The 18,590-nt window shown below is 40.0% G+C and overlaps 1 long non-coding RNA gene across 1 annotated transcript in view; it reads right to left on the bottom strand.

Moving 5' to 3' along the window:
* Window positions 1-12,574, bottom strand: part of LOC122329556 — a 74,211-nt gene extending 61,637 nt beyond the window's left edge. The window contains exon 1 of the long non-coding RNA XR_006247922.1: window positions 12,445-12,574. This is a non-coding gene — a long non-coding RNA (uncharacterized LOC122329556). The remainder of the gene's footprint in view (window positions 1-12,444) is intronic.
* Between the last annotated feature and the right edge of the window lie 6,016 nt (window positions 12,575-18,590).

The raw sequence follows: 18,590 nt of genomic DNA, 5'->3' as shown, positions 1-18,590 counted from the left end.
AGAAACGTATGTTTAGTGAGAACGCAAACTCGATGTACACGACGGTTGTTACGGGCCGTGACCGTGACAAACCCCAGGACTCAACGGGGGTGGCAGACTTTCCTTCAAAGGACAGCGACGTCAAACCACTTATCATGCAGGTAGCTGTACGCTCGTAGTTTTCGGTCACTTGACCGGTTCGAAGATCTGGAGGGAAAAACATCACTAGCCTGTCGGCCGCAAATATTTAGATAACAATCAAAGGTATGTGAACAAAATTGTAGTTTTGGCCATTTGCAGTCCATAGTAAGCCCCCGCGGAAATATTTCGATCACTAAACAGCACGACAAAACGTTGTAGGAACACTTAAAGTGCTGTAATATGTTTAAAACTGTAATAATAAAAAATCAAATTTGGTATCCACCATATTAATAATGCATAGTTCATATAGACAAGCAGATGAGGCCGGAATACGAAAGCAATCCACTTGAGGGTTAAGTGTTTTCCTTTTAATGGTTTTCTATGGGAAACCATTTAACGAGAAACTTTGCCTACTGCATTTATATCATGAGTTGATCTTCTTGCCTGTACGCAATATACATCGTCAATAAGGTGTTTACAAATTCCGGCTTTTAATATCTGCGTTTTACAACACGATTACTAATGCGATCTGCGTAAAAATAACCGGCGGTCAGTGGAGCAAAGCTTCGTTTAACCCGCCAGGTGGGCATTGCTATAAAGGTCTGATGCCATGTGAAAACTATCAATAGACCTTTCAATAGTTGCTCAGCAAAGCATTCTTCAAACTGTTCCTCAGAAAGTGAAAACAAACCAACTGGTGAGACAAGCTGCAATAAAGTGTTTAGCTATTAACTATTTTAAACAACTTAGCTTTAGGAAACTGTTACTTTGCCATGTCAGTAGACAAATCTGATTGTAGAAAACAACAATTTTCATTAAAATGTTAAGCTAGTTAGGCTATAGCACTTCACATGTCGGCAGATTGATTAAATTAGTTTAGCTTTATCCAATTGAACATTTTTTCAAACTGTTTCTCCACCTTGACAGTATCCGAGTAGCTAGCTGTAAACCTGTTGGAAGTTTAATTAACCTAGCTTAGCTCTAACTACTAAGTTAACCATGCTTGGTTAATTAAACTGTCAACCGGGTTATTAAACAAGCTAATTTTTGCTTCTCCACCAATTGTGCAAAAAGAGAAATCTGAATTAAATGAAGTAAACACGTCAACAGTTTGCATAATTTAGCTTAGATTTATCTACCTTTGTAAGATTATTTTTGTAAGAAGAGCATGAGTTTAGAATGCCAATTCAGTCATAAACATGTTGTTAGTCAATTAACCTAACAGTAATAATAATGCAATAATAGTATAATAACTAAATAATATACTTTCAAATTACATTTGCATAAGTGAAAACTTTTGTAATGATTTCGGATGCTTAATTTTATTAATTGCATTTAAATTACGATGTGTTATGGTTCAAATATGTATTAAAATACAGCGTAGGCTCAAATTTGATCTTAAAAGTGCATGTATGCTTAAATCCATGCCAACGCTCATATTCGTAAAAACTAGCTTCACGTCAAGGTCTCATCAGATGAACGCAGTTTTTCTTGTTTGAGTACTGCAGGTTTTGAACATATGAGCTCTTCTCGATTGTTCTCAATTAAAGAATTTGGATAACGACTGGTGATCGTTTGCATGTTAATGATATTAATTAGGATTCGTTTACAAGGCAGAGAGCTGAAACCATTCATTTGTGCGCAAGTTCAAGACCATTTGCGATTTATAGATTTCACATCTGAAAAAGACAAGTATGCGCTTTTTCTGTGCATTCATTTATTTTATGTCGCACATGTATGCATATTTGACAGACAATTGTAAAATTAATTTTGGTTTCTGTGCAACATATAAACCCCTGGTAACCAAACAGCTGACCACTGACCTTTTCACTCACATACTATGGAAATACCAACTAGCCTTTTGAGTGCAAAATTAAGTTTTTACGTAATTACTTCTATTGTTTTTGAAAAAAGTGTACTGCCCAATGTACTGACAAGCGTTTATGATAAACTAAAATACACATTAATATTATATTATAATCTGCTGAATGTCATGTATTTAAAGCTATTTGTAATTACACTTTTGTGAGGATGAATCTGCAATTTTGTACTTTTTAAATTATATTAACCTAAAATTTAATATCAAATAACACGATACACTTAAGATTATCTATCTAAGTTATCTATTGTGCCCCTTGAGGGCCGGGCAGAAAATGCATCTTGCATCGACTTACAAATTGGGTTTTGACACATTTCCAAATGCAGCGAAATCGAGCTCGCATAGCTTGTCGGTTTCATTCGGGTACTGTTGCGGGAGTACGTTTCAGGCCAGTCAACAACAATTTTGCGAGGTTTATTTTGTTAAAGTATAGATGTTATGGGTGTAATTGGTGTGTGTGCTTTGGCAGGTGGAGAGAACGCAGCCTTTCAGACGCAGTCTAACCCTATCACACACAGGTCAAAAGCAGAAGGGGAAAGATGTGACACATATTCCACCAGCGCTCGGCCCTGCTTTGTAATAGCTCTGAAAGCGACGCTTTCCAACAGAATTACACCGGCTTTGTGTAAATAATCAAGGGCTGACCTGCGGGGTTAAACCCCGTAATTGAAGTGATACTTCAAAGCGACGACCACCACCTTCACTAGATACTGTGTGTGTGTGTGTGTGTGGAAAAAGAGGGGACCGTTTGAGAGGGACAGCATCCAGTTTGTGTGTGCACGTGTGTATGTGTGTGTGTGTGTCCGTTTGATTGGACAGGGACGGCTCTGTGGGAAGGTCTCATCTCCCCTACAGCTGCTCTCTCCATATCCATCTCATCATTTTTCCCGCTCTGTCCCTCTTTCTCATCTCCTCTCACTCATTAAATGAGTGACACAAATGCAACATTAAGTTGCGTCGAGGCCACAAATGGATAAATAAAATCAAATGATCTGATGTAATGTATTCTTTTCCACCATTGCACAAATGTGTATTGAGAGTCATTTTCCTGGTTGTGGAACGACTGTCTTCAATGACATTTTCCACACGCATATAGATGACGACACTTTTCCCTGCACGTTAAAACAAAAGTTTTAACTTGTAAATAATGCAGGCTGTATTGAAATGGGGCCTGGGCGCACTTCGTGATCATCTCACGGAGAACACGATGTAACGCCGCACCACTATGTGTTGACAAAGAAACGTCTGGCGTTGAAACGAAGACCTAACACCTTTTCATTAATATTCATCGATGTCACTGAGGGGAATTTATCATCATTTATCAACATTTAAGGCTAATTATTATGACTGACGTGATGGGTAAATGAGGTCAATACAAAGTGTCAAAAACATTACAGACACTGATTTACAGAGGAGTTTAGCATATAGAGAGCTTTTTAACATGCCGTTTCACACAGAGGCCCGGTCAAACACAAAAGCTCAAATCAATAAATGACGTTGATCACCAGCAGCAATAAGCCACGAGAGGCCATGTGTTTCAGTGATTTTACTACAGTCAGTGGGTGTTGTTGGGCGCCAACGCTAAAGCTGTTCTAAAACACCTGCAACCGCAATATGACAAAAGATTCAATTAAAATTAATAATTATTATAAACAGTTCTTCCACCAAGACATTTAGTTTATCAGTTTTACATTTATATCTTATTGGTATGCAATACCTCAGACTTGTATAAATGATTTCTGGTCACAGGTGTGAATATATACAACTTTCGTCCAGTCACATTCCAGATTTTTCAGATTTATTACATAAAAGTCTATTTTATGCACTTAAAATCAGTGGGTCCAATAATGTGACGTACAGCAGGGAAACAGTGAAGGGCCCGGTTAAATCAATTCAACTGTTCAACAGTGTTTTGGCACAAAATCATCTGTTGGTTAAACCTAGCTGGATTAGGTAGATGCCAACAGTTTCAGACTTGTCCTTAAAAACCGCCAACAATGGTTGTCTTGACTACAGTGTATGAATTATTGACTACCAAGAGCAAGAAACCATTGGATATTTTTAGATAACAAACAAATTAGCATCTATGGTAAAACCTTTGATACTGTGTTGGGTCACCACGTGATTCCCAATTTAAAATCTGGGTCCCGAAGCTAAACCGGTTAAAAATTTCCATTTTATTTTGGAATCTTTTCTTTCTGCAACTGTCGGGAGTACAAAAAAAGAGAATGAAGTGGCCCTGAATGCTAACAGTGTTCAGACCTAAATACCTACCCTGTGAACTCCAGATGTTGGGTTATCTCCATTTTCTATTTCAACGATTGTGTCTGCGCGCAATCAAACGCAAGAAAGAAACAAGGTTCTTCAGAGTGAAAAAGTCCAAAACGCCAGTACACAGAGAACCGTTGTAGACAGACACACATCGAGAAGCACATGCACGGATAGATTGATCCCGGGTCCTGCTCTAGCTACGGGCCTCCTTCCCTCATTAATTTTACCGAGTCCTCCAGATGGGAAACAAAATATTAATTTTATTCAGCCTAAGGCGTGGAGCAGCGCGAAGGTGCTTCGTAAATCAGAGGGCTCCGGCGAAGCTGCAATATCACAGGACGACCGCGGAGGCCTACGGGTGGGCAGAGGCTTCAGTTTGTCATAAATGTAATTAATTGAATGGCGGGGAATGATGAATCGATCAGAACACGTGGAGCAGACGTGACTTCCTTAGAGTCATGGCAACCGCACACCAAATTATGCAAATTAATTGGCTCTACCAATGTGGCATAAAATGCTAGTGCTACTACACTGCATGGTACATTAGTCGGTTCATCCAATAAAAACCGCATTCTTTACAAGTGAATCCTTGAGTCACAGTGCTCAGGGAAACTATTCATTTGCAGCACAGATGTGAGAGTCTGGCAGCATTTTGCAGCCCGTTTCTGGCGGAAAGCGGCATGGGGCAAGTCGCATGTGTGAGCGGGGATGGGCAAAGGAAGAAAGAGACAAAAAGAGATAGAAATAGTGAGAAAAAGTGAGTGGGAAAAGGCTAGAACAGATGAGACACTCTCTTGACCGTGACCACAATGACATCTGGTATGGAAGCTGTACAAGTGTTGCTCATTGAAATTCTACTGTTGCCTCAAACTGATCATCTCAAAGCCCTGTGTCCAACTATAATGTCTCTTTTTTTGATCCGCTCAAGCGAGGACTTGTGGGAGTCTATTGGTCACATCTCCGAGACGGAGTATCACTGATTTTGTCCACAATGTTGCTTTACCACCTGCTGCGTTGCTGCCGAAATTGCTATTGTCAACACACGCACACAAACGCGCTCGCGCACACGCTACGTGGCTCTAATTAAAGAGACAGTCCAATGAATGTCAAGCGTGCTTTTCACATTACTGCGTCTGACTTCCCTCGATCGTGATAGACCTTGTCACATGAGTGGATTATGCTAATTGTCCATACATCTAGGGGCTTATATCAACTTAATTTACACAAATCCTTTGCTATGGACCTCTGAATTCATGTCTGTTATGATCAAAGGCAGGACAGATCATTCTCCGAAGAAAGATATTGCACATGAGTATCATGTTTAGGTTGTCTAGAGTTGTAAAGTTTAATATTAATGCATAGCCAAAATGGCTATGTTAAAACCTAAATAAGCCATAGTAATTTTCATGGGGCTAAGATAATGCGTTTTGTAAAAACTGATGTGACTCATTGTTTCGTTCTATTAATATATACGTTTTTTGTACGACCTTTGAGTGATGGGTTGGTTTAGGTGTGGGGTTATGTGTATGGCATCCATACAAATGAATATGAATTTACCAAAAACGATATACATTCTTTGAGTGAGGTTGTACGAATGTTTGAGCATGTTGATATTTCGAGGGTTAAAAGTTAAACATGTGAGTCTGGTACAGCTGTCCTGATGAAGAAAATGTGTGTTATTTAATAGTACGGCTATAGCTACCCTTATGGAAATTAATCTTGGTTGTACTAATAAGGCTGTAGCTACCCTCGCAGAAATTAATCTTCGTTTTACTCCAAAAAGCAAAAAAACACGGTTGTCGATAAAGTTAAACCACGGTGACTGCAATTAACCGTGATTTCTTGTAAAACTGCGGTTATACAAATAAGATTCAATGCATGGCTACTACACTTTTAAAACCATGGTTGATTTTCATAAGGGTACTTAAAAACAGTGTTCTAATTATATGATGATTTGACATTAGTGCAACCAAACACAGTAGAGAATCCACGCTTATCGGTTGGCTCCTTTCAGACACGCTAGCATAGTGCTGTTTGTTACTGTGCATAATTAAAATTAGATGACAAAACATATTTATGTATTGTGTTTTACCAGCAGGCACGAGTACCTGGATGAACAAAGAAGCAGAAAAAGGTCTGAAGCAAGAAGATTCACAAAGTGAAAGTTTGATGATGGAGAAAACCCTGGGTGGTGATGTGTTGGGGTTGGGCAGATAAGGGAATTGTTGTGTAAACCGTCTTTTAAGCACACTAGTATCAGCATAGTTAAACTTATGATTATACGCTGAACCATGTTGATATATGGCAGTGAAGCATCTTGCACTATTGTGGTATCCATAGTTAAAGGTGGGGTAACATGCATTTTTGCACATTTAGAGTTGCTTACATTGTTAAAAAGTTTCTTGTTCTCATGCTACACATGGACAAAGTTTTAAAAACAATGTTGGTCCCAACTATAAAAGATCACGTAATGACTCAGAACTGCAAATTGAAAGTCGGCATCGAATGTCTTTGTTTTGTTGGCAATTGGCGCCAGTGCTCGTCACTCTCTAGCTCCGCCCACACGGCACACCTCCAGGAGCTCTGCTTTTTTCAGAGAGAATCGTAAAGCTGCATCTTTCTTTTCTAAATATGATAAAACTAAAACTTTTTGGAGATGTGAAGGATGCAGTACTACTCTATAGGTACTCAAGATTAACGTGAGATTAGGTGAAACTTATATTTGGGGTGTTATGCCGGCTTTAAAATACATTGAGAACAGATGCTAATGCTAACTACTAAATGCATCTTCAGACAAAACTTCTTTTTTCCCAGTTAATAACTCTCTAAACGTTACAGTTTGACCTTTTTGCCGTGATTTCAAGTTTTTCATAACACGTCAAGTGGTGCAACTTCACAGAAACATTTGAAAATCTCCCTTATCTTGAAAAATGCAGAAAAAACATTTTTCAAATCGTGATTTTCTTGAAACTTAAATTTTTTTAAAATGAATACAAAGAGTAAATACATCTCTAGGAATTTTAAACTATTTCCCACTGACTCATTTAAATTACTAAATTATAATAAGAATGCCTTGAGTTCTTTACAAGTAGTATGACATCACCAATTATCCTTTAACTATTGTGAGCTAATAATTTTAGGGCCCAGAGAATTCTATTGTGAGCGCGACTCTGTACAGTATTGTACAGTTGAAACTATTCAGCAGAGGTTAAGTAGCATTTAACCAAGAATACTTCTTAATATTTTATTGTTATCAGCAGAATAAAAGCCTTAGCGTGAACTAAGATCAAATGTAACTGAATGGATAGCATTTTTTTTTAAACGTGTTTACAAACACTGTAGAACACACACACCAGACATAAGAAATGGCTGAAGACATCATGTGTCACACATCCGTGCCCACACGCTTGTCTTGTGGCATTCTCCCACAAAATGGCAGCCCAAGACAGAAGGAAAGACTGCGCAGATCACGAAGAAAGACAAGAGCGAGTGACATCTTTCTTCTAATAACAGAGAAGGTCCCTTCCAACAGCACTATCCTTCCACGGCTCTCTCTTTTTGAAATACACGTGTCACTGCAAAGTGACAAATAGCACATATTAATTAGGTACTAGACTGGGCGAGATTGCTGTTATTAACAGGGAAGGGGAAGGTCGGATTTAATTGCCTGTGACATCAAAGTCAAGTGACTGGTATTTCAAGCATCATTTAAAATGTTTGATATGGAAGCCATTGTTCTCACATAAAGGAGCGTCTAAAAATACAAAAGGAGAATGATGGGGAGCAGAGTCAGGCGGTTATCTGCAGCCTGACTGCTAATATCACTAGGGCTGCTTGCGAAATGACTGGCTTCTAATGGAAGAATCTGTTTCTTTTCGTTCAAAGCTGCTTTCCTTTGCTCCTTGTAGGGTTTATGCACGATCTTAAAAACATATTTTCACATTAAAGCGCTAATTTACTTCGCATTGTTAAATTAAATGACGAATTTTCGACCACGACTCAACTTGGCGTCCAACAGCGGTAAATCTGGATTTTCCTCCGTCCAAAAAAGAAAAAAAAACATTTCTCCCAAGGGGAAGGTGCGCTGATGAGCTGAAATTATGCGGCTGGAAAGGATATTAATAGTATTGTACATTTACCTTGAACTTTTATTTATTACGAAAGCGTGGCGAGCTCGGCAATTAGACATAAATAAGTGCATCACTTTTAGTGTACAATTAGGTTGATGGCACTCATGATGGGGATTACAGAGATACGGTATGAACCGGCGGCGGTCTGGCTAATGATCGGGAGGGGCCAACAGTGCAGAGAGCACCGCGCGGTTAGTCGTCCGTTGCCATGGCAACAGCACGCTCGCACTCTGTGGTCCCCAACCCTAAAATTAGTGCTGAGGTGCGTAGCTCCGAAACGCATTCCAGGCTTGCCTTGACAGACATCCATTTGGCAAGCCGTATCAAAACCACCCCCCCAAAAAAGAGATCACCTCCGCCATGACTGTATACCAACACGAGACAGACGTGTGGAAAAAAAAAAAGCGTCGACAATAAACAGAAGGAAAGCTCTGACTCGTAAGCACCCAGTTTGCAGTCGCGTTTATGTGCTTTGGGGGCCCTTCGCTCTCGTCTCTGTTTCGAACCCATCCACCATCTGCTAGCCACAACCATTCGGCTTTTATCATCAGTCCCAGGCTGAGGGTTACAGGCCCCTCGAGGAGGAACTACAGTAGTCCATTCAGAAGCATCACATCGTGAGTGTATCCATTTTAAAGCACGGTCTGCCCACGGCTGACGGTACAGTGAAGCCATCTTGGTCCTGTACCATCCTCGATCCATTTCCACGCTGATTTTATTCCGCTCTAAATGGAATGTTAATGCAAACACTGTCAGCGGCAGGTCTTTAGATGTTCCGTCTCATGCATATAACATAGCTTAGCGCTGCCTCCAGAGTCTGCCGTTCTATAAGACTCACCAGGTGCACAGCTCGGCAAATTATCAGATCAACAGGGAGGCGACTACAACATCCTGATGATCGCAGGACTGCGCACCACATCATTTAGAAAATAGCCTATTCGTTTTTCTTGCTTTTTTGCCAGCATTAAAGATAATTTACTGACTTTCAACTCCTGATTTGTACCCAGAAACACTTAAGGAGTAAACCGCCAGCTGAGGTGCACGTTAGCGACTTCGAGTACGGCTGTAACGCTCAAGATGAAATAAGAAACTTCTTCACCTGACTGCAAAGTGTCTCCGAGCCTGTAATCTTACTTTGAAAGGCGCATCTAGCTGTTTTCTTGATCCTAAAACGAGCGATCAATCATTGAGGCTGACTTAAAATTCGTAGCGATTGCAAATGCGAGGGAATTATCAGGGTTTATAAACTTCTGAAATAGATCAATCAAGAGCGTGTTGTCATGGCTAATGTCTCTTATTTGATCGCAATGACTGACAGGATAAATTATGTTGTTTTAGAGTTAGCTGAAAACTCTTGCTTCATCAAAACCTGTTTGACTTGTTCAGAAGTAATAATTCATAACTGACTGTCTTTGGCTCAGCATGAGAAGTTATCAATCAGTATTAGCAAAAATGATACAAGTGTCAGTACTTTTATATGAGTGGCATGATAAATATGGCAATAAGTGATGGCGCTTGTCTCATTTTAAAGCAAAATGAAAGTGTCTTTGTGTAGGCTTTCAATCAAATAATGGAATAAAATGCATTTACGCAATGGGTTAAATGATACTAAATTTGGTTTGTTGTTGTAGTTTAAGATGTTTTGACATTTCTAATCAATGTGCCTCATTGGCTGAATAACCTTGTCAATGGACAACATAGTTTTTGTATTACTATTGTTATATGTATATGTATATATATACATACAGTTAACCCAAAATGTCAGTACCAAACTGTAAAGACCAAAACAGCAGAATGTAAATTTAAATGAAACGACAGACATGGCTCACACCAACTACCAAGACACTGACCCTAAATTTACACTCTTCATCTTGTGTCATCCTTCTGATGGCCATGGGTTGGAGCTGTAATTGCACAAACAGCAAAACACACATCATTCGCATCGTGGCCTTGCAAGGAGGGGTACGGAGAGAAAATACATATTGATAAGTTGCTGTGGTGGTCCCCAACAGAAGCGGTCCCTCGACGAGTCACAGATTGGAATTCTAATGAGTGGGATTACCAGAGCACCCCCCTATCCCCAACACACACATACACATCACCCCTGTGCGAGTGCGCCGCGACACCGGGCTCGGCCCCGCGCGGACGACAGGAAGCCGAGCGCCGGTGAGGAACATACTGACGTTAATTAACAACATCTGACACAGATGCTACGCTTGTACTCGCGCAAGAGGTGGTCCGGCACATTATTAAATTTTGGGTTATTTCCTTTCATTTGGCACCCCCATTTCCACTCTTTCCTTCACTCTCCATTTTTAATCTTCTTGACACACTGTCCTCTCGGTCCATCAGGGATGCGGGAAGCGAACAGGCTTTCGACGCAATTAGGCTTTTGCTTAATTTTCAATAAACTGCTCTTTTGTACCGTCCTCGCCGCAATATTTGCACTCTCACCTTCGTTCGCTCCGATCTGTTTAAATCTGCGATCTTGAAAATATTGTGACATAAAACCTAACTGTCAGGCCACATATGGTGAGCTTTCAACCTCGGGGCTCCGTACGAGATGTACAGCTAGTCTACAGATAATTGATCTCTGGAGATGGAACGGATATTGTACAGTAATACTAAAAAAGGAGCCGGAATGAGGACAACCTTTCCTGTCAATCCATCAGAAGGCGCTGAAACAAAAGGACCACGAACTCGTTATTACACCATACCTCCATAATTAACCCCAACCTTCTACTGTTGTTACACCATGTCAGGGTGAGGAGAGCGATAACATATGTTTAATATCTCCTGCAACTAATCAAGGGACCAAAAACTGAAATAGACGTGTGATTCGACGCGTTGTCTGTAAACGTGTTGATAAGCAGCACATATGTCAAATAAAGATTTGCAGGAATCTTGAGTGTGTGGGAGAGAGACGTGTAGTACTACCAACACTCAAACCAGCGCAGTCTGGGAAACAAAAACGTGCCCACGTGCCTGATCGGAGAAAGTGAAAGAACCCAATGTCACAGATTCTCCACGCTTTTCTCTAAAATGCGCAGTGACCTGAGTTCCCTCTTGCCCTGTCTTGTTAATTACCCTCATACATCACGTCTTAAATGCCACACCGTTTACCTGCTGTGGGTTGGCCATCCCGTGCACGCCGGACCTGCAGAGAGCTGGCCCGGCTGATGGAGATGAGACGCATCCTGAGCGCAGCATCAGGACCGCCGTAACTACGGGAAAGTCGCAGCAGAGGTCAGAAGACAATGACTGCTGAATTGCTCCTCTGTGCATTTAAACCTACTAAATGTCTGGGGGTACATAACCCGGCATATAGTGACATGTTGTCTATATATATATATAGTGTCTGATTTGGCCCGACCGGTGAAATGATGTTTCGATAGCTTACACCATCGGTTTCTGATGGCGTAAGAGCACAAATTAGCCATGGCTGCTTTTGATTTTGCTACGGAGATGTTAAACAATGAAATGTGAATAATTTGGATAGGTAAATATGATAAATCATTGGAAAATGCCATGAGCTTTCAGCGGTCTGGAAGGCAGAAGGGGTGGGGCAGCTGGAACGTTATGCTGCCGCCACCTGCTGGTAATCTCTTTTGATTTCTCCCCCTGTGTGGCCACTTAAAAAACACCCCCAGCCGCCTCTCTCTCTCTCTCTCTCTCTCTCTCTCTCTCTCTCTCTCTCTCTCTCTCTCTGAATTTACCATCAACAGCCTCAGTACAGAAACCGTTGTGAAAGGAAATGCATCCGTTTTATTTCTTGTGCACACTGCAAATCAACTAATGCAATGCAAATAAGAGGTTTTACTGTAAATAGCGAATTTAAATATCAGTGGCTCATCGCACACGCGCTATTAAGATATTTACAGTGTTTGCAAAACAATTAGTACAGACCTAAGCGCTAAGCGTACAGACATAAAAGCAAAATAAAAAAAAAAAAAAAAAAAAAAAAAAAAAGTGTTATGTGCTTTCTGTTTTGCATGTTAGACGATTATACTATTAATCGAAATGTGGAAATGTAACGTAACTTACGTTGGCAAACGTTCACCTTTCCGACCGTCGCAGTGACCTCTCGCGACATTTGCACAGTGAATTAATTTCGATTGGTCCTCTTTCTTGATTTATTTGCATCCTGACACCTGATTGGACTTCCTCGCCGCTGTAAAGAATTAGCAAAGAAACAAACGCGGTTCACTTTAGCTTAGCCTGCATTTCGAGGTAAAATTTAATTCATCAAAATGACCGTATTTCATTTTTCTTCGTTCGAATTAATGCAGTTCCTAGCTGAATAAAATGACTTGTTATTATTTTTATTTTTTTTTAAATAAAACCCCTGACGAAATAAAAAATAGTAGAAATTATTGTGAAAAAGTTAACTGGAATGGTTGTTTTTATTATGTGTATATAAATGATCTCATTTTACTGATAATGTGAATTCTTTTGTTCTTTTGGTTTTCTGCAGGGAATACAAGTACATGAAATGATTAATTTATATCACTGCAATATATATATATATATATATATATATATATATATATATATATATATATATATATATATATATATATATATATATAATTCGTTAAAAATGTCATTTTAAAAACATATTTTGGTTAGCGGCTTGTCATAACACCATAACTTGCATTCATTTTGCGGGCTTCTGCTTTTTTAGAAAATAATTTTTGCGAGCCGTCGCTCTCCAAATTTCCCACCATAATAATAAGATTTTTAAAAGCGAGATTAGGCTTGATCTTTTTAAAGGGCTACAGCTGCCTGGACTCCATGCTGGTGAGCGGTGGTCCCAGACTGGTGGAGGTGGCATTAGTGCCCTCAGCGGTGCAAAAGGGGGGCTCAAACCAGACAATGGTCCGCCAAAAAAAAAAAAAATATGTGTCTGTGTACCTCTTGTTCAAATTGAATGTGGGGTCTGCATATTTCTCGCGAGCCGGATCAGCCATACGGTCGCCATATAAAAATGTACATCGAAACGAATTACGCACCGCGGACCGACTGCGGCCCTAATTGATAAAAGAACGTGTTTATTTAAACTGACGACTTTTCACGGGTAAGACGGCTCGTCCATTGTTCTCCGGAGGGCCCGTCAAGGTGAGACGAGACAGGGGCCGCTCGTTCTTCACGAACAAAAGGAACAAATGAATGCGCACGCACTCCCTAATGGTTTCCCCGTATACTCGGGTCCACGGGAGATAAGTCTAACAAAATTAGTATGCAAAAGAGCCGCTCTCTTGAGGCCTGTAATTTTCTTTGCAAATGATTTCCGTTTTGAGGATGAAACAAACACGACGACGACGCCGTCGCCGGGCTCCGGTTCGGGATGCGCGCGCGCGCTCCTGAGAGCTCCTGAGAGAAGAGGGATCGGGAGAAGTTAACCCTCGTCAGCAGGTGGTTGCTGGAAAGGAGAGTGGGAGAAACGGAGGAAAAAAAACGAAATAAAAGCGGAAAAGATTCATATTTGGCTGATCGCGTTTGGCGTAACGCCCCGGCGAAAAGGGCCCGCGGAATCCAGAAGAGCCATCGCTTTAAGAGAGGCTTGCGCGAGTTCTCCAGCACCATGCTGTGCCATCTTTTTCATCAGTTAACTTAATTAAACATATATCCACCCGAGACCGTTCTCATATTCTTTACCAGTTTAGCTTTTGTTAACCGTCTCCAAACAGTCCCTCAAGCGTAAAACGCTGTTATTTACATCAACTTGCTAGAAAAAAAAAAAAAAAACCCTGGGCAGTCTTGTACTGTACTGCTAACACATCCCCACAAGCTCTTATTATTTTACTAATAATATAACTGCTATTTTAATAGCAATACAAATTTATATTTATCGCATTGCGTTACGCATTCGTTATGCAATCTTAATAATAAAATATTTAATGGCTAAATGGGACACAATTGATATTTTTATTGAGGTTAATATTAATGTTTATTTTTATACGTTTATTATTTTTTGATTTAGTTAATTCATGCAAATATGTTTTTAGAGGACACGCGTTAATCGTAACGTATGAATTATTTATTTCTCTGTAGAGTCGACCCCAGTTTGCTGTACATTTTAACGCACCGCGTTATGGGGAAAAAGGTCGCAAATTCGCAATTATTTGATATAAACATGAACGTTATGTCCGTGTAAGTGAAAAGCGTGCACGTGTGCGTTTATTAGACCCGGAGTCTTTGAATGTTAATTGCGCCGTTTCCCTATCATAAATGCGCGTATAAATCACGGCTATGTATAACAATACTCTGCCTGTATTTTTACGTTCCTAACGTGGTCTGCAGTAGCTCTCCTTCCCAATAAATCATGTACTTACTTCCCGGGAGCTTCCTGCTCTGTGGTGAAGATTAGGACCCCGTGCCTTACTGAAAGCCAGGAGCAGTTTGAAATTATCAAGCGTTTAAAGACATCACAGTTCAAGTTATTTTATGCACTTCTAGCGCTGTGTATTTAACTTTACTTTGTGCCAGTAATCTCTTGCGTTTTTCCATTTTTATTATAAGAGTAGCTGAATGGTAACAGTTTTTTTTTTTTTTTTTTGTATAATAATTACTACATTGATATTATAATGATTTTTTTTTTCTATGAACATGATATTGCTCTATATTTTTATAACATTATTTTATAACATAAAACTGTAATAATGCTTAAGCATTTAATCTTTTAATTATTTAATGTAATAATAATATATCTAAAAATGTGTCTGATGCAATCATATATATATATATATATATATATATATATATATATATATATATATATATATATATATATATATTCATGTTCAAATAATTTTAAGATTTGTTATTATAATTTTGTAATTATTATTTTACAAACTCTAATCTGTCCTATTTGCCTTACGTTTTTCATATAATCATCTTAGTTTTTATTATTATTTTTATTAAGTTAAAAATACATGTTTTTTAATAATATTAATAATAATAATTAAATGCATACATGATGTAAAAAAAATCTATCTATCTATCTATCTATCTATCTATCTATCTATCTATCTATCTATATATCTGTCTGTCTATCTGTCTGTCTGTCTATGCAATTTTTTATTAAATTGATTTCACTTGCAATCAGTTCATCTGGCCAACAGACCTGATAAAAAAGTTTTTTTTTTTTTTTAGCTGGTAAACATTTAAGAGCTCAGTTAGTAACGGGAACATGTTACAGTTAATAACAGTAAAGTTTAGTGAGCATTTACTTAAATTCGCAGGTATAGTAGATGAATGAGAGCATAATTAGTTAAAGATAAGGCTAAAGCAGGACATATTTGAATAGTTTCCTCATTAACCTTGGCTTGGAAATGTAGTCTACATTTCGCCATACCATCTTGTGCTACATTAGTTTTAGTGGCAGTCTGCAAAGTGCTGCTCTCCCCTGGTTATGGAGGGGAAAGTAATGCATGGGGACTCATTTCTGCATGTGTCTGTGTCATAACCCAGGCCAGGGTGTCATATTCCTCTCCTCCCTCATCTGGCCCAGCATGGGAGCCCTAATACACACATCTCCGTGCAGCGCCTCTCCAACTAAATGGACGGATTTGCACATTTTCTGAGCCACTCACACCCAATTCCCTCACTCTGTTAATGCCGGTTAATTTTTTACAAATAATGCCTGGGCAAATCAGTCTTTCGAAGTGTTATATCATTTATTGCAAGGACTTCTGCAAACTTCTTTTTGAAAAATTAATGCCTTTAATTTTGGTTGATGGCAACATCAGCACAGCTCCGTAAATTGCAGTTTAATGAGATTTTGCTACAGGGGATAATCTGCTACTGACAGAAAAACATCTTGAAAACATCTGTAGACCTATGATTTCACTCTGACGATTAAACCCCCAACCCCCCGCGTCTCAGAGCACTGAGCAAGAAAAATGGTCAGTTTAAAAAGTTACACTCCGCCATCCGACCTGATGGAAACGACTTGGAGGAAACTTGACGCTCTTTTACCTCTTATTTGTCTGTGTAATGAACGTCTCTGTGTTGTTCAAGAGTTAACATCCAGCTATCTTTGCCTTGCTGTGGGAGTCTAGCAGCTAACATAATGAGCAATGCTTTATATGAGTCCTAAATGAGCAATCTGCTCCACTAACCCAAGCCTGTAGATGCGATGTAAGGTTCATTACCCTCAAGTGGACAGCAACCTAATGTATCCCGCTCTACGACTAATATCATCATGAGTCAGAGCGTGCACAATGACATCCTATCGAGGATTGTTTGTTAGCAGAGGTCAACCTGCACTTGGCCAGATACCCTAGGCATATTGGGAGTGGACTCATTTGGAAAGCGTTGATGGTAAGAATCGGTCAAGATCCTGCCAAGAGGTCAGCCTTCTTCACACCTGTCATTGTGCAAGTTAGTACTGCTTCCTTCTTAGACCAGTGCTGTTAACACATTTTATTGCAAGGTTTTATAAAAGGTTGACGTTGAAACAATGACTTTGAAACCAGCACGATCCTGTTGCCTATTAATTAAAACATCAGCATTTCAATTCCAGTTTCCGTAAACTTGTTGGCTGCGCTGTGACATTTGAGTAAGCACAGTCAAGGAGGAATGTACACCCACGTCCCTCTCCTCTAAAGCTCATGCACTCCCAGGACTCTGCAATGTAGATTACTTCCTCCAGGGAGTCTGGAGAGAATCCCAATCCCTGCAACTTTTCCAGTGAACAGACAGATTTGGCCCACCTCCAGCAAAAATAGACCATATCATGCAGAGAGTAAGCTACGCCAGAAAGCCCAAAATTATATCTGACACGTTGGGTCACATCAACATGTTTTTAATGTGTCTCACTCTCTGTCTCTCGCTCTCTCTCTCATAGAGAGAATGTGAATCTGTTCATTTCAACAAAAAATGACACAGTCTCCCATTGAGTGCGACCAATTGGAAATTTACAAATGCGCTTTAAATACCCACTCGCGATTATTCAAGACATATTCATTTTTTGGGATTCATTCCCTAATTGTTTCGTATGGGATCCGCTCCTTGATGTAAACCCAGAAACAGCGGGTATAACCGAGAAAATTACAGAGCGACGCATTACAGGAAGCAGAAAAGAAATGCTCTGTGATTTGAGTTTTTCTTTGAAGACCACTCTGGAAATTCCTTACATTTATGGTTGCATCTTTATCCTTTAGCGATGGAATTGATTCTGATGAAGTCCACCTGCAATGTGTTCGTCCAAGTGAAGACAAAGACACATAACTCTTTTGACATCACTCTGACTGGATATTCACGAAGCAAGAGAAATCAAAAATAGAGCTTTTAACATTTTATTAATCAACCCATCTCTGCTCTCTCTTTCAAATCTCAACCCATAAAGCTTTGTTCTCCGAAGTGACTTGCCACGCCATCAGCAGTGATTGGTGCCACGACCGATGCCAGGAAGAGAGCAGTGACTCTGCAGGGTTCTCCATTTTCAATGGCGTGAATGGACACCTCTTGTCTAGCGATGCCACTGCTGCGCTCTTTCAGATGGAGGCACATGTCACACCCAGACTCATCATGCCAGCCACCAGCAGAGAGGCCAGGGCACAGTGCCCATGACTACTCACAAAAAGCGAAGTTCGGCAGCAAGGACCCACATGGAGTAGGCGTAGTATAATATTTAAAATTAGTTTGAAAAAGTTGGGATTCCCAGAGCAAGAGAACGAGCCAATGATTTTCAGTGCATTTGGGGTTTCATCGTACCCATCGGTTGGTTGTTCTGGTCAACTGAACTAGCAAACGCTGAGCCAAACAGGCCATATTTGTGGCAATCTGCTCCAGTCCTCGCAATCCAGAGTGTTACGTGATCAGCTCATCAACACCAACAAGCCACTTCCTAATCCTCAAAACGCACAAGCCGGACACGGAAATCGAGAACAATATGCTCTCACGCACAATGGCATGTATTGGAGACTGTGTGATTATAAGCACCAGGGAGTTTGCCTTCCCTTATTCATCCACAGTCCCGTTTTGAAGAGACCAGATCCAGGGGTGCCAAATTAAGCGGAGTGCTGATCTGTGCTGGCTGCATAGAGTAATGAGCAGGCCCAGAGGATATTTGCAGGGTCACACAAAGGAGTTGGTGTGGAGTGGCAAAGAAAATCGGGCGTACAGCAGGAAGCCGAGCAACTAAATTCTGCAGGCCATCCTCATCTGCTGTCATCAGCCAAACG

Source organism: Puntigrus tetrazona, chromosome 24, assembly GCF_018831695.1.
Source record: "Puntigrus tetrazona isolate hp1 chromosome 24, ASM1883169v1, whole genome shotgun sequence".
NCBI classification, from domain to species: Eukaryota; Metazoa; Chordata; class Actinopteri; order Cypriniformes; family Cyprinidae; genus Puntigrus; species Puntigrus tetrazona.
This window is presented reverse-complemented; position numbering and strand designations above follow the sequence as displayed.